The sequence below is a fragment of the Homarus americanus genome, unplaced genomic scaffold, assembly GCF_018991925.1.
Source record: "Homarus americanus isolate GMGI-L3 unplaced genomic scaffold, GMGI_Hamer_2.0 scaffold25013, whole genome shotgun sequence".
NCBI classification, from domain to species: Eukaryota; Metazoa; Arthropoda; class Malacostraca; order Decapoda; family Nephropidae; genus Homarus; species Homarus americanus.
Window position 1 is genome coordinate 1,875,449 of NW_024722158.1, and position 15,901 is coordinate 1,891,349.

The window sequence follows — 15,901 nt, forward strand, 5'->3', positions numbered from 1 at the left end:
TGGCATGTGTCGGCACGAAGGATGTTAAGGGCAGGGTTTCTGTCCTTGGTTGGTTTCTCAATAAAGAAAAGCCAAAATACTACATGAAACAAAACTTTTGATAATTGGTTCAAAAAAGCAAGAGAGACCAGTAAGCAACTCTCTTCAACTGATCATCCTACTGCATCTACTTCTGCTACCCCAGATGTCATCTTACATGAGGACCCAGACAATGACTTAAGAGTACCCACAAGTCACCCCAGAATCAGTAATCACTTTATATAAGTTAATTGGTTTTGTTTCTTGTTATTTCTTTATTTCTTCATTTATCTTGATTTTTTTGTTGTCTGTATTTTTACTTTATTTTCATAATTTGTTTATTTAATTTTCAGTAAGTAAACTTATTACATTTATGTTTTTTCTGTAATTATTTTATTTCTCTAGTTCTTTATTTTTCCTTAGGTATTTGTTCTTTATTTTATTCTTAATTTACTGTAGATATTTTTTTCTTTACAGGTGAACATCACCAATTTATGTACAGGTACCATAACTATTTTGTCATTTTAAGTGCAGAATGAGAATTATTGTTTATCTATTACAATTACAGTGGTCCCTCGGTTAACGAGCGCCTCGGTTAACGAGATTTCGGTTAACGAGTTACCTTGCATAAGATTCTTAACTTCAGTTAACGAGCAATCCCTCGTTTAACGAGTTTCTTACGAGCCGACCTCCACATGTTTTTGCTTGCATTTGGCGGTCCACCAGCTGTAGTATTAGTCCGCCAATACAGTAATCGGTTGTAGGGCTTAAATTCCTTACTATTTTAGTAAATATCAAGAAGTTTATACTATTCAATAATTTTAAAAGTTTAATATTAATTTTTTTAGTAATTTTAACAATTATTGAACATAATTGAAGGTAAGGAAACTAGTTTCTGGCGCGCCATCCAGCCAATCAACACACCAAACAGGCGTCAGTCTCTCTGTCTTTTCAGTGGAGGTAACATCTTGCTTGACTCTCTTCAACTAAATGCTTTTTTTCTGTGTTTGCAAGCAAATTATTGGTCATTTTGAAATTCATTTTACATAATGACAATATATAATGCAGTGCAGTGTTGATTTAAAGAAAATAATCGTGAATTACACCAAGAGTACTAAAATTTTATGGGTGAAATGGCGCCATGGGGTGACTTCTCTTCCACCCCAATGCCTTCTCTTCTCCCTTCTCCTCCACCCCCATTCTAATTCCCATCATCATCATCCAGGAGCCTTCTACATCCAAACCTCAAAGTAAGTGTACTTTTCTACCTTTTTTGTTAAATTTAGGCAATTTTCGGCGAGCTGGAACCAATTACCCAAAAACACATTGAAACAATGGTTTCGGTTAACGAGCAACGTTCTAGAAAGGATTGTGCTCGTTAACGAATTACCTTCCATAAGAATCTTCATTTCGGTTAACGAACAAAAATTCTTACGAAAATGTTTTGACATGCTTTGGCTTGCTCACCAGCTGGAAGATTAGTCCGCCTTTACAGAAATCAGTTCTAGGGCTTACATTCGTTAAAATTGGAGTAAAAATGAAGAAGGTTGTACTATTCAATAATTTTCCAAGTTTTATATTAAATTTTTTAGTCATTTTAACACTTATTTAACATAATTGCAGTACAGGGAACTAGTTTTTGGTGTGCCCATCAGTCACTTCACTCACCCACCAAGGCATCTGTTTGTGTCTCTGTTCAGTGGAGGAAACATCTTGCTTGTGGGTCTCTTGAACACAGAGTATTTTTACGTTTTTACAGTACAATTATTGGTCATTCTGAAATTGACTTAACATATTGACAATATATAGTGCAGTGCAGTGTTGATTTAAAGAAATAATCTTGAATTACACCAAGTGAACTTAAAATTTTATGGGTGAAATAACGGCATCAAGCATGGGGTGATTTCTCTTCCATCCCCACTTCCTTCTCTTCTCCCTTCTCCTCCAGCCCCACTTCTAATTCCCATCATCATCATCATCATCAACCAGGAGCCTTCTACATACACACCTCAAAGTAAGTGTACATAACTGCATTTTTTTTTTTTACTTTGTATATAATTTTCGGTGAGCTGGAACTAATTACCCAAAATCCTATTGAAACAATGGTTTCGGTTAATGAAATTTTTGGTTAACGAACGACCTTCTGGAACAAATTGTGTTCGTTGGGGCTGGGCAAAAATCGTCAAAATTGGAATCGACGGTTCCGATTCTCTCTGCCAATGGAATCGCTGGAATCGATTCCTCAAAGTAAGCAAATACAGTACAGTATAGTCTGGATTTACGCGGATTTTGTTTACGCGTTTGGTCATTTACGCGGTGCCTTGCCAGAATGAAATGTTTTAATTACCCGGTAAATTTCATCATTTACGCGGGAAGTGGAGATGGCAGGGTGCACACAAGGTCGCCCAGTCATCAAAACATTACCGAGTTCTTCACCCACCACAGCTGGCCCAAGTCAGTGATAGTGAGGATATGGACTTTGAGGGGTTTGACAAAGAGGCCCTGCAAGCCTCTGTGAAGGATAGTGATACAATTGATACAAGTGATACAGGTGAGGGCCAATAATCTGCCCTCTGCCTTGGAACCAACTCCCCATCTCCGTGTGCCCAGCCATCTTTTCTACTAATGTAAGTGTTAAAAAACTTAATATTATTGATATTTCTCTTAAATATTAATTGTGTGTGCATACCATCATAAAATTAAGATGTTATTTTTACTACAACATACGTATTGTGTCGGAAAAAGTGTAGTTTGGGGGTCGGCCCGGTCTCTATTTCAATTAATCCCATATGTTATGTTGTTCACTTTACGCAGGCCGCCGTGGGTTCAATTGACCGCGTAAAGTGAGGGTTCACTGTAGTCATTACCGGGTAGTCTCTTAATTAGAGGCTTGTATGAATGGTTGGACAAGAAGCAAACTGTTTCAAACACAAGAACCAAAATTGACTTTTAAGTGAAAAGGTTTTAATATCTTATATGTAAAATTATTTCGTTGGGGCGACGACGATATAATTTGTAAGTGTTTAAATTTTAAATACAGTAGAGACAGTTGTATGTAATGATCCTTGCTGTTGATTGAGACTTGAAGTTACTTTAGGGAGAACAGAGTTATTTGTTGAGAGAGTTCATACCAACCTGGCGTGAGTCAGGCTGGTTTCTGTCTTTTAAAGAAGTAAGAATTATTTAGTACGAAAGGATTTAGTTATTAAAAAAATTTTTATTGTAGATTAACAATGTTACTTTGGCAGACATGATGCATTAGATTTAGGATCTAATTAGATAGAGTGTTCTATAGGTAATAAACATTAATTCAAGAGTACAGTATTTGAATAAAATAGTTTGTGAAAGCTTTAGTTATGTTTATCAGTTATTTAACTTTAATTATCTGTGTTCTTGTGGGTGTAGCATTTGTTACTTTGTTAGAACCTAAGATTTTAGGTTATATTCAAATTTGTAAAGGACCAAAAAAAAGATGGTTTTATTGGACCACTACAACCCTTTGTGGACGCTGTGAAGTTGTTTACTCAAGAACAAACTGTACCTGTTAAGTCTAATTGTCTTCACCTGTTTTGGTTGTTTACGCCATTAACTGTACGATCGGTAATTCCGTATGAAATTGGGATAATAAATTTGAACATACAGTAGTTCTTTTTTTTTGTTGTGTTGTTATGAGTTTAGTTAACTATAAGGGTTGGATGGGCCTCTAATTGTAAATATTCTTTGTTAGGTAGATTAATGGCTGTTGCCCAGACTATTTCATATGAGGTGAGACTTGCTTTAATTTTACTTTCCTTTATTTTTCTAGTTGGAGCTTTTTAATTTGTACCGATAGCGTGTGTTATTCTTATGGGTTACATCACCATTAGCTTTGGTCTGGTTTGGCTGAAACAAATCGGACTCCATTTGATTTAGCTGAAGGTGAGTCTGAGTTGGTGTCAGGGTTTAATGCAGAAGAAGTGGTTTATAGCTGAATATGCTAGAATTTTATTTATAAGAGCACTATTTGTATTATTATTTATAGGTGGAGCTCCTTCTAGACCCCTTCTTTATGCCAAGTTAGTAGGAGTAAGATTTGCTTTTATTTGAGTCCGAGGAACTCTTCCTCGTCTTCGATACGATAAGTGGATAGGATTAGCTTGGAAGAGATTTTTATTAATATCTCTTAATTATTATTATTATTTTATAAGAGTAAAGATCTTGTGTGATTGTTTTATAATTTAGTTTATAACTAATTTAATATAAAGAAAGTTTAACGGCAGTTAAGACGTTTTAGTGTCCGTATTGATGTTTTCAAAACATTTGTTTTATATAAACTAAACTGTCAGTCAAGGAGTTTATCTCATAGTAGAAGCGAAAGAGTTGATAATATAGTAGTAGAGGAAGTATACTACTGTTAAGATTTGGCCTGTAATTACATAAGGATCTTCAACAGGCCGGGCTCCAATTCAGGTTAGTGGCATTACAATTAAAGATCAGAAAAGAATTTGATTTAATGGGTAAAAAGTTAGTCTTCCAAATTTAGAGACATGAGTAAAAGGTAAAATTATTAGAATTGTGATTGATAGAGCCAGTGCAATAACTCCTCCTAGTTTGTTTGGGACTGATCGTAAGTAAGACGGCGTATGATGCAAATAAGAAATACCATTCAGGTTGGATATGAGCAGTGTGTCACTAGCTGGGACAAGATTATCAAGATCTCCAAGGAGATAAGGGTTGAGAAGGGTTACTAAGATGAGCGCAGTTAATATAACTATAAACCCAACAACATCTTTAAAAGTAAAATAAGGATGAAATGGAACTTTATCGATGTTTCTAGTAATTCCAAGAGGATTATTGGCTCCAGTTTGGTGAATAAATAAAATATGAACAAGAGTAGCAGCTGCCACTAAGAATGGTAGTTGAAAGTGGATTGTAATGAATCGGGTTAGTGTTGCATTATCTACTGCGAATCCGCCTCAAAATCATTGAACAAGTTCAGTTCCAATATAGGGAACAGCAGAAAATAAATGAGAAATAACTGTTGTACCTCAGAAGGATATTTGACCTCAAGGTAAAACACATCCTAGGAAAGCTGTTGCTATAACTATAAATAAAATTACAATCCCTACTATTCCACCACAGAAAAATATGTAGGATCCATAACGTATACAACGCCCAATGTGTAAGTAAAGACGGATAAAGAAAAAAGAAGCTCAGTTTGCATGAAGAGTCCGTACAAGTCGGCCATAGTTTACATCTCGGGGGATGTGAGCAACGCTAGAGAAGGCTAAATCAATATGTGCAGTGAACTGTTTAACAAGAAACAGCCCAGTTACAATTTGAACTACTAGACATAGGCTTAATAAAGATCCACAGTTTCAGAATGTCGAGATGTTTCTTGGAACAGGTATATCTACCAGGGCTCCATTAGCAATGTTAAAGAGAGGACGGTTTTTACTAATAGGTGTTGTCATTAGGCAGATAATCGGAGCGGTCCTACAAGGTTTACAATTTTTACAATAACAATAAGAGTTAATAGGAGATAGAGGGCTATAAATAAAGTGATAGACATTGTTGGTGGTCAAATGAGAATATATCTAAGGAGGTGTATAGTCAGAGATGTACTGTATTGTGGAATTATTATTACCTAACCTCTGTTGGTGCAGCAAAACGGATAATCCGGCAAGGCTTTGGAACCAAGGGTGCCGGAAAATCGATGGTGTACCACTATTATTTTATAGAGGAGATTATATAGAGGGAGACATGAGGTTTAATCATCCATAGGAGCTTTAATTGTGAGGCATAATATAATTAGAATTTGATTGGGTTAGGATGGTTTAGGACTGGTATCAGATGCATTAGTTATTTTTTACTCAAACGAAAAATCTGTTAATGCAGGTATGTTGACATTGATATTCTGCTTAGAATTTCGTTAATATTTATAGCTGGATGGTGAAATTAAATTTTATATTGAAGATATAAAAGTGATTCTAATTTGTTACTAATAAAGTGTTTGAATATTCTGGTGGCTATAAAGAAGAGAGCACAGATTCTTTTTTTTGCCTGACTCCCAGCTCCTATGGTGGCTCCAGTACTATCTACTTTAGTTCACTCTTCTACAGCAGGTGTTTATTTGTTAATTCGGTTTAGTCCTGCTTTAATAGGGTCGGAAGTTCAATCTGTGTTATTGTTTCTTGTTTGACAATATTTATAGCAGAATTAGGCGCTAACTTTGAATACGATTTGAAGAAGATTGTTGCTTCGTCTACATTGAGACAGCTTGGTGTAATGTTAAGTATTTTAGCTCTTGGGTTTGCAGATTTAGCTTTTTCCCATTTATTGGGTCACGCTTTGTTTACAGCATTGTTGTTTATACGTGCTGGGGTAGTGAACCACGCGGAGTATCAAGATATTCGTCGTATCGGTAGTTTAGTCTTTAGTAGACCTTTAGCTAGGACGTGCGTAAATTTGGCTAATTTGGCTTTATGTGGAATACCAGTTTTGGCAGAACTTTATCCAAAAGAATTAATTTTGGAGAAAATTTTTAGAAGAAAATTAATTTAGTGGCTTTTATTTTATATCCTTTGGCCACAGGGTTAACAGTGTCTTATAGATTTTGTTTAGTTTATTACAGTTTAACGAGTTTATTTAATGTAAGGAGACTAAGTCGGGTTAACGATAAGAGAGTTGCAATAACTAGATCAATAATGAGATTAAGAGTTGATGGTGCGGGCCTTTCTTGTCCTGGGTCACTTTTCCTGAGTCATATATAATTTGCCTTACTTCACATTAAAGGTATTGGCTTTAGGAATAGAGTGTTAGGTGTTGCCTTAGTTGGTTATTGACGAAATATTTTAAGTGTTAATTATAGGTTGTGTAGATTAAAAAGTTATAGTGGAGTGTGGGGTCAATATGGTTCATGGTGTGTTTATCTAGTTATAGTGTGGGATCTATATGGTTCATGGTGTGTTTATCTAGTTATAGTGTGGGATCTATATGGTTCATGGTGTGTTTATCTAGTTATAGTGAGGGATCTATATGGTTCATGGTGTGTTTATCTAGTTATAGTGTGGGATCTATATGGTTCATGGTGTGTTTATCTAGTTATAGTGTGGGATCTATATGGTTCATGGTGTGCTTATCTAGCCCTGTTCAAGGAGAAGACTGGGAGAAGCTGTTTGGTGCTGAAGACGATGACAAGGAAAATGATTTTGATGGATTTTAATGAAAATATTCAGAAATATGGTATCGTAGTATTTGTTCAAGTGAATTAGGATAGAATATTATTGTAATACAACAGTAGTGACGATGTGGAGGAGGTGGAGGGATAGACCGGGGAGGAGTGTTGACTGGCGGGAGCAGGGACAAGTGGAGATGCCAGCCAGTACATTACGGGTGTACAGTATTAATTGTTTTTATCGCTCTTTTTGCATTTTAATATTAAATACTGTACATTACGTTTCAACAAAACTACTATTTATTTCTGAGAATATGGAAATGTAATACAGCTAGACCCTGACTTACGACTGCTTCAACTTACGACCGCCGCAGTTGTGACCATTTTTTTTTCCAAAATGACACACGCATTTTCTATACCGAAACGTTTCCAGTTAATGTAGTCTCCATGTATAATTAGAAAATTATGGGGGTCCCATGTGCATTCAGCTGACTACATTAAAGGTAAGTGCTCAGCCACACTGTATCCATTCATCATTATTCATTACTTTCACTGTACTGTATTTCATTGTAGATTTTTTATTTAATTTTTTTTTATCTATGTCGGACTTACGACCTGGATTTGGGTCCCTAACCCCGTCGTATTTTTACTGAAATGACGTACGTATTACAGTGGAAAGTGGGATAAAATTGTGACGAAAGCAATGACTTTCGCTTTCTTTCATTCAAAAGATGTTACCGTAATCGCTTTTCGAATGGTTTTCAGTTGCGGGATTATGAGGCTAATGATACGATAGAATATTATTGTAATACAGTACGAGTACAACAGTTTTTTAACTGAAAACCATTTGAAAAGCGATTACGATAAAATCTTTTGAACAACGAAAGAAAGCGAAAGTCATTGTTTTCGTCATGATTTTATCTCACTTTCCACTGTAATATGTACGTCATTTCAGTCAAAAAATTACATTTCCATATTTATTTCTAAGAATATATTCATTCAGTCACAGTTAAGGTAAAATATACTTGTGATGTAATATTTTAATGAAAATACGGTATCATAGTTTTCTTTTGTTTCAAATTTAATTAACAAAGATTGATGTTTCATATGTAATAAACAAAAATTTATGTACAGTATCTATAAATAAACTTTAATGAATGAATACTTTGTTTTATATCGTCCTGTGCTACCATACCATGCATTTGGCTACTTTGGGCTAGCTATGATGACGCAAGAGATCTGCCCTGGCGACTGTACCGACACTCACAGCTGGTGGTGCGTTGGTGCGTCGTTTCCATTGTTTACTGGTAGTTACTGGTAAATATTTTTTAAACCTAATGAAACTATTACCCGTTTAGAGGTCGACCCCCAATTTTTTGCCAAATAATTTGGTCTTAAAAACTCAAACTACACACAGGCATATACGGTAAATAAGGACATGGGGGGCCAGGGGTTTTTAGGGGGGGGGGCAGCAAAAGTACACGGATTTTTAACATTCACGGGTATCTCTGTTACCTAACCCCCGCGTATGTTAAGGGCCGACTGTACTTGCTTTCAGTCATCGGGTGAAAGATCGGATGAGGAGGAGATTCAATTTAACTTTTAGGCCATAACTAGCGCGCCCCGGGTGACGTTCCAGAACGTCCGCCTATTTTCCCGCCATTTTTTGTATTAATTCATTTATTTATTTATTTTTTAATTCATTTTGGAAAAGTTGACTTTTTCACGATTTAACCCCATGCACGGGTGTGTGTGTGTGTGTGTGTGTGTGTGTGTGTGTGTACGTACTGCCAGGGCTTAAGGGTTAAAAATACAGAGACTAAGAAATCTGTGGTTAGCGGCACAAATTTCTGAACATTGACCGGAAAATAATCCTGGTCGATTAATCATAAATCTGACTTGGTTAAGATGTCCAGGGATTACATCTGCTTTTACTCCCAGGGCTGGAACAGTTCAAGAGTGAATAACGTCGGCGGCAGTTACTAGGAAAGGACTTGTGTATTTCTAGGTAATACTGTTCGATTATCTACATCTAGAAGGGGAAATCCAGATAAATCTAGTTCGTTAGATGGAGTTATGTAAGAGTCAGATTCTACTTGTAGGGAGTCTGAATATTCATATCTTCAGTTTCATTGATGACCGATAGTTTTAATAGTAATCGTAGGGTTGTTAACTTCATCTAGGAGATAGAGTAGTCAAAGTTCCTCCTTATAGCAGAGGTCCACAACCTTTATACAGTCATCGGCCACATTATAAACAACAAAAAAGTATAGCCGTCGCACAGTGTAATTATGCACTGTTATAAATTCAAGAAAAGAAAATATGAAATTGGGCCTTAACAAATATAGAACTGAACCACACACAGTATTCAAACAAGTACAGCTATACAGTACAGAACAAAATATTAAGTGACATATTTTACGGCACATGAGAGACATCCTCCATTTCAGCGAGGAATATTTAGGAAAAACTTTGGTGTCTCACAGAACCACAGAGAACGGGTCACAATCCTCCGTCCAGTCATCTCCTTACTCCTTGATGACACAGTTCAGAAGGAAGAAACACCAAATGGGAGGGAACTACAACCAAGCTTCTTTATACAGTACAGTACTGAGCGATTTGATTTGACACACACAAATGGGTCAACTATATAGTGTTAACCAGTAATTGGCTGTCAGTAGAGGAGCTGGAAATAACAATTCCCAATAAATTATCCAAACTCTGCAAGTGTTGATTTTTGTTGAGGTACAAGAGAATTATTACATTACTAACCTCTCTGAGTGACCCCAGTGTCCTCTTCCTCAGCACCGGTGATGCCCCAACATCTTGGTTTGGCCTGCAGCTAGAAGCACTGTTGTTGACATTGCCCAACACTGAACGACCAGGTGTGCGGGGCGTGCGTAAGGCTTTCAGCGGTGATCGATTGCTGAACCTGAGGAGCAAATTGACTACCATGACCAGATGACCTCCATTAATGATAATCTTAATGTAAAACGTTCTGGAGCAGCAATGAATTTTGGAGCATCTAAAACAGTCTTTTTCACACTTAAAGACTATGATAATAACACAAGGTCTCCACTAATAGACAATAACACAAGGTAGATATACACATAATTGTCTTCTTTTTACTGTGTTACATGCACACTCTATCATATATACAGGTCGTGTATAAAAATAACTATAAGGTTAAGAAACATAAAAGGTAATAAGCCTTGTTCATGTGTAAGAGGAGTGGGGTGGTCCAGCAGCCAGACAGCAGTACCACGCTATTTGATATTTACATAGTATACACACCGCTTATTACATGGTATACACACCGCTTATTACATGGTATACACACCGCTTATTACATGGTATACACACCGCTTATTACATGGTATACACACCACTTAGCAAATGAAATATTATGACGCCTTAAAGTAATATTTCATACCGGGGCTACGACAGCACCAGCTCTCATCGAGTAAAGGCGGTCAGCTTCACCCCTATTGGACCAGCCTTTGAGTTGCGCCGTTGATCGAGTAGCTGTACGTATTTTATTCAATTTCTTTTACTCTGTTACATGCACACACAATTATTGATATAGCATGTGTAGAGTGTGCACAAAATAAATAAATATTAGCAGAAGAGATAATAATTTCTTATGTCCGCAGTAGTTAGTGTGTGATCGTGGGGGTTGTTAGCCATGGGAGTGTGGTGAGTGTTGATGTTGGTGAAGTGACCACGTACAGTCCCAGACTCTTCCACATTGAACACCCAACCAGACGACCGGAGAGGTTGAATTGGGTGAAGATCTGGTAAGCGTGTGTGTGTGTGTGTGGGGGGCTACTGCCTTCCTGGGGTAAGGACAGTATGGGTGCCAGTCAATAACTGATGTCGACTATTTTTAGTTATAATTATTTTCCAAATCTGACATACTGTACAACTTTAAGCTGATACACATTGTTAGGTGATTCAACTGCTTTTGCATGCACATTATAGTTCATGAAAGCATTAATAGCATATACTGAAACCATATGCTGTCGTAAGTCACGTTTTGACCTAGCCTCGCCCCGGGTAAACCAAAATGACCTCTTTACACTTATTGTTTTAATATGGTGCTACTAGTGGTATGGTGCTACTGGTGGTATGGTGCTACTAGTGGTATGAGATTATACTGGTGGTGGCGGTGCTACTGAGAGTAGATTGTGGAGGCGCTACTGAGTGGTATGGTGCTACTAGTGGTATGGTGCTACTGGTGGTATGGTGCTACTAGTGGTATGGTGCTACTGGTGGTATGGTGCTACTAATTGGTATGGTGCTACTAGTGGTATGGTGCTACTGGTGGTATAGGGTGCTACTAGTGGTGTGTGGTGCTGGTGGTATGGTGCTACTGGTATGGTGCTACTGGTGGTATGGTGCTACTAGTGGTATGGTGCTACTGGTGGTATGGTGCTACTAGTGGTGTGGTGCTACTGATTGGTATGGTGCTACTGGTGGGTATGGTGCTACTGGTGGTATGGTGCTACTGGTGGTATGAAGGTGCTACTAGTGGTATGGTGCTACTAGTGGTATGGGTGCTTTACTGGTGGTATGGTGCTACTGGTGGTATGGTGCTACTAGTGGTGTGTGGTGCTACTGGTATGGTGCTACTAGTGGTAGCATGGTGCTACTGGTGGTATGAATTGCTACTAGTGGTATGGTGCTACTACTGGTGGTATGGTGCTACTAGTGGTATGTGGGTCATACCCCAATTGGTATGGTGCTACTGAGGTGGTATGGTGCTACTAGTGGTGTGGTGCTACTAGTGGTATGGTGCTACTAGTGGGTATGAAAGTTGCTACTGGTGGTATGGTGCTACTAGTGGTATGGTGCTACTGGTGGTATGGTGCTACTAGTGGTGTGGTGCTACTGGTGGTATGGTGCTACTAATTGGTATGGTGCTACTGGTGGTATGGTGCTACTAGTGGTATGGTGCTACTGGTGGTATGGTGCTTTACTGGTGACATGGTGCTACTAGTGGTAGCTTAGGGTGCTTCTAGTGGTATGGTGCTACTAGTGGGTATGGTGCTACTAGTGGTATGGTGCTACTAGTGGTGACATGGTGCTACTAGTGGTATGGTGCTACTGGTGGTATGGTGCTACTAGTGGTATGGTGCTACTAGTGGTATGGTGCTACTGGTGGTATGGTGCTACTAGTGTATGGTGCTACCAGTGGTGTGGTGCTACTAATTGGTATGGTGCTACTAGTGGTATGAATTGCTGAATCAGGTATGGTGCTACTAGTGGTATGGTGCTACTGGTGGTAGCATGGTTGCTACTGGTGGTATGGTGCTACTAGTGGTATGATTGCTTCTAGTGGTATGGTGCTACTGGGGGTGTGGTGCTACTAGTGGTATGGTGCACTGGTGGTATGGTGCTACTGTTGTGGTCCGCTGCTAATTGGTGTGGTGCTACTAGTGGTATGGAGGTGCTACTAGTGGTATCCCAGGAAGTGCTACTAGTGGTATGGTGCTACTGGTGGTATGGTGCTACTAGTGGTATGGTGCTACTAGTGGTATGGTGCTACTGGTGGTATGGTGCTACTAGTGGTATGGTGCTACTAGTGGTATGGTGCTACTAGTGGTATGGTGCTACTAGTGGTATGGTGCTACTGGTGGTATGGTGCTACTGGTGAGGTATGGTGCTACTCTGGTGAATATGGTGCTACTAGTGGTGTGGTGCTACTGGTGGTATGGTGCTACTAGTGGTATGGTGCTACTAGTGGTATGGTGCTGCTAGTGGTATGGTGCTTTACTGGTGGTATGGTGCTACTAATTGGTATGGTGCTACTAGTGGTATGGTGCTACTAATTGGTATGGTGCTACTAGTGGTATGGTGCTACTGGTGGTATGGTGCTACTAGTGGTATGGTGCTACTAGTGGTATGGTGCTTACTAGTGGTATGGTGCTACTAGTGGTATGGTGCTACTGGTGGTATGGTGCTACTGGTGGTATGGTGCTACTGGTGGTATGGTGCTACTGGTGGTAGCATGGTGCTACTAGTGGTATGGTGCTTCTAGTGGTATGGTGCGCTACTAGTGGTATGGTGCTACTAGTGGTATGGTGCTACTAGTGGTATGGTGCTACTAGTGGTATGGTGCTACTGGTGGTATGGTGCTACTAGTGGTATGGTGCTACTAGTGGTATGGTGCTACCAGTGGTATGGTGCTAGTGGTATGGTGCTACTAGTGGTATGGTGCTACTGGTGGTATGGTGCACTGGTGGTATGGTGCTACTGGTGGTACATGGTGCTACTAGTGGTGTGGTGCTTTACTTCAGAGTAGTATGGTGCTACTAGTGGTATGGTGCTACTGGTGGTACATGGATGCTACTAGTGAGGTATGGTGCTACTGGTGGTATGGTTGCTTTACTAGTGGTATGGTGCTACTAATTGAGGTATGGTGCTACTAGTGGTATGGTGCTACTGGTGGTATGGTGCTACTAATTGGTATGTAGTGCTACTGGTGGTATGGTGCTACTAGTGGTATGGTGCTACTAGTGGTATGGTGCTACTGGTGGTATGGTGCTACTAGTGGTATGGTGCTACTGGTGGTATGGTGCTACTGGTGGTATGGAAGTTGCTTTTGGTGAGTATGGTGCTACTGGTGGTATGGTGCTACTGGTGGTATAAGTGCTACTGGTGGTATGAAGATTTGCTACTAGTGGTATGGTGCTACTAGTGGTATGGGCAAGCTACTATTAGTGAGAGTATGAAGATTGCTACTAGTGGTATGGTGCTACTAGTGGTATGGTGCTACTGGTGGTATCGGTGCTGGTGTGTAGTTGCTGCTGGTGGTATGGTGCTACTGATTTTGGTATGGTGCTACTAGTGGTATGGTGCTTACTGATTTGGTGTATGGTGCTACTGGTGAGGCATGGTGCTACTTGTGGTATATGGTGCTACTTTAGTGGTATGGTGCTACTGGTGGTATGGTGCTACTGGTGGTATGGTGCTACTACAGGTGGTATGGTGCTACTAGTGGTATGGTGCTACCCCAGGTAGTATGGTGCTACTAGTGGTATGGTGCTACTAGTGGTATGGTGCTACTGGTGGTATGGTGCTACTAGTGGTATGGTGCTACTAATTGAGGCATGGTGCTACTGGTGGTATGGTGCTGCTGGTGGTATGGTGCTACTAGTGGTATGGTGCTACTGGTGGTATGGTGCTACTAGTGGTATGGTGCTACTAGTGGTATGAGGTGCTACTGGTGGTATGCAGGTGCTACTGGTGGTATGGTGCTACTGGTGGTGTGAAGTTGCTACTGGTGGTGTGGTGCTGCTGGTGGTGTAGTTCAAGCCTACTAGTGGTATGGTGCTACACTAGTGGTGGCGGTTGCTACTAGTGGTATGGTGCGCTACTGGTGGTATGGTGCTACTAGTGGTATGGTGCTACTAGTGGTATGGTGCTACTAGTGGTATGGTGCTACTGGTGGTATGGTGCTACTACAGTATGGTGCTACTAGTGGTAATGGTGCTACTAGTGGTATGGTGCTACTAGTGGTATGGTGCTACTGGTGGTATGGTGCTACTAGTGGTATGGTGCTACTAGTGGTATGGTGCTACTAGTGGTATGGTGCTACTGGTGGTATGGTGCTACTGAGTGGTGTGTGGTGCTACTGGTGGGCGCAGTTGCTACTGGTGGTATGGTGCTACTAGTGGTATGGTGCTACTAGTGGTATGGTGCTACTGGTACAGGTATGGTGCTACTGGTGGTATGGTGCTACTAATTGGTGTGGTGCTACTAGTGGTATGGTGCTACTAGTGGTATGGTGCTACTGGTGGTATGGTGCTACTAGTGGTATGGTGCTACTAGTGGTATGGTGCTTACTAGTGGTATGGTGCTACTGGTGGGCATGGTGCTACTGGTGGTATGGTGCTACTAGTGGTATGGTGCTGGTGGTATGGTGCTACTAAGTGGTATGGTGCTACTGGTGCTACTAGTGGTATGGTGCTACTGAATTTGGTATGGTGCTACTAGTGGTATGGTGCTACTAGTGGTATGGTGCTACTGGTGGTACATGGTGCTACTGGTGGTATGGTGCTACTGGTGGTATGGTGCTACTAATTGGTTGGTGCTACTGGTGAGGTAATGGTGCTACTAGTGGTATGGTGCTACTAGTGGTATGGTGCTGAGGTGGTATGGTGCTACTGGTGGTATGTGGTGCTACTGGTGGTATGGTGCTACTAATTGGTATGGTACTACTAGTGGTATGGATGCTACTAGTGGTATGGGGTGCTACTGGTGGTGTGGTGCTACCCCGGAGAGAGTGGTATGTGGGTGCTACTGGTGGTATGGTGCTACTAGTGGTATGGTGCTACTGGTGAGTATGGTGCTACTAGTGGTATGGTGCTACTAGTGGTATGGTGCTACTGGTGGTATGGTGCTTACTAGTGGTATGGTGCTACTAGTGGTATGAGGTACTACTAGTGGTAGGAGGCGCTACTGGTGGTATGGTGCTACTAGTGGTATGGTGCTACTAATTATGGTGGCTGCTGGTCATGGTGCTACTAATTGGTATGGTGCTACTGGTGGTATGGTGCTACTGAGTGGTATGGTGCTACTGGTGGTATGGTGCTTCTAATTGGTATGGTGCTACTGGTGGTATGGTGCTACTAGTGGTATGGTGCTACTGGTGAGGTATGGTGCTACTGGTGGTGTGGTGCTACTGGTGGTATGGTGCTACTAGTGGTATGGTGCTACTAGTGG

General features: G+C 40.3%; 1 protein-coding gene across 1 annotated transcript in view; it reads right to left on the reverse strand.

Annotated features, from left to right (window-relative positions):
• LOC121862075 overlaps nucleotides 1-10,103 on the reverse strand; it is a 132,555-nt gene extending 122,452 nt beyond the window's left edge. The window contains exon 1 of the mRNA XM_042360013.1: nucleotides 9,947-10,103. The gene's annotated coding sequence lies outside the window, so the exon portion shown is untranslated. The remainder of the gene's footprint in view (nucleotides 1-9,946) is intronic.
• Nucleotides 10,104-15,901: the final 5,798 nt, after the last annotated feature.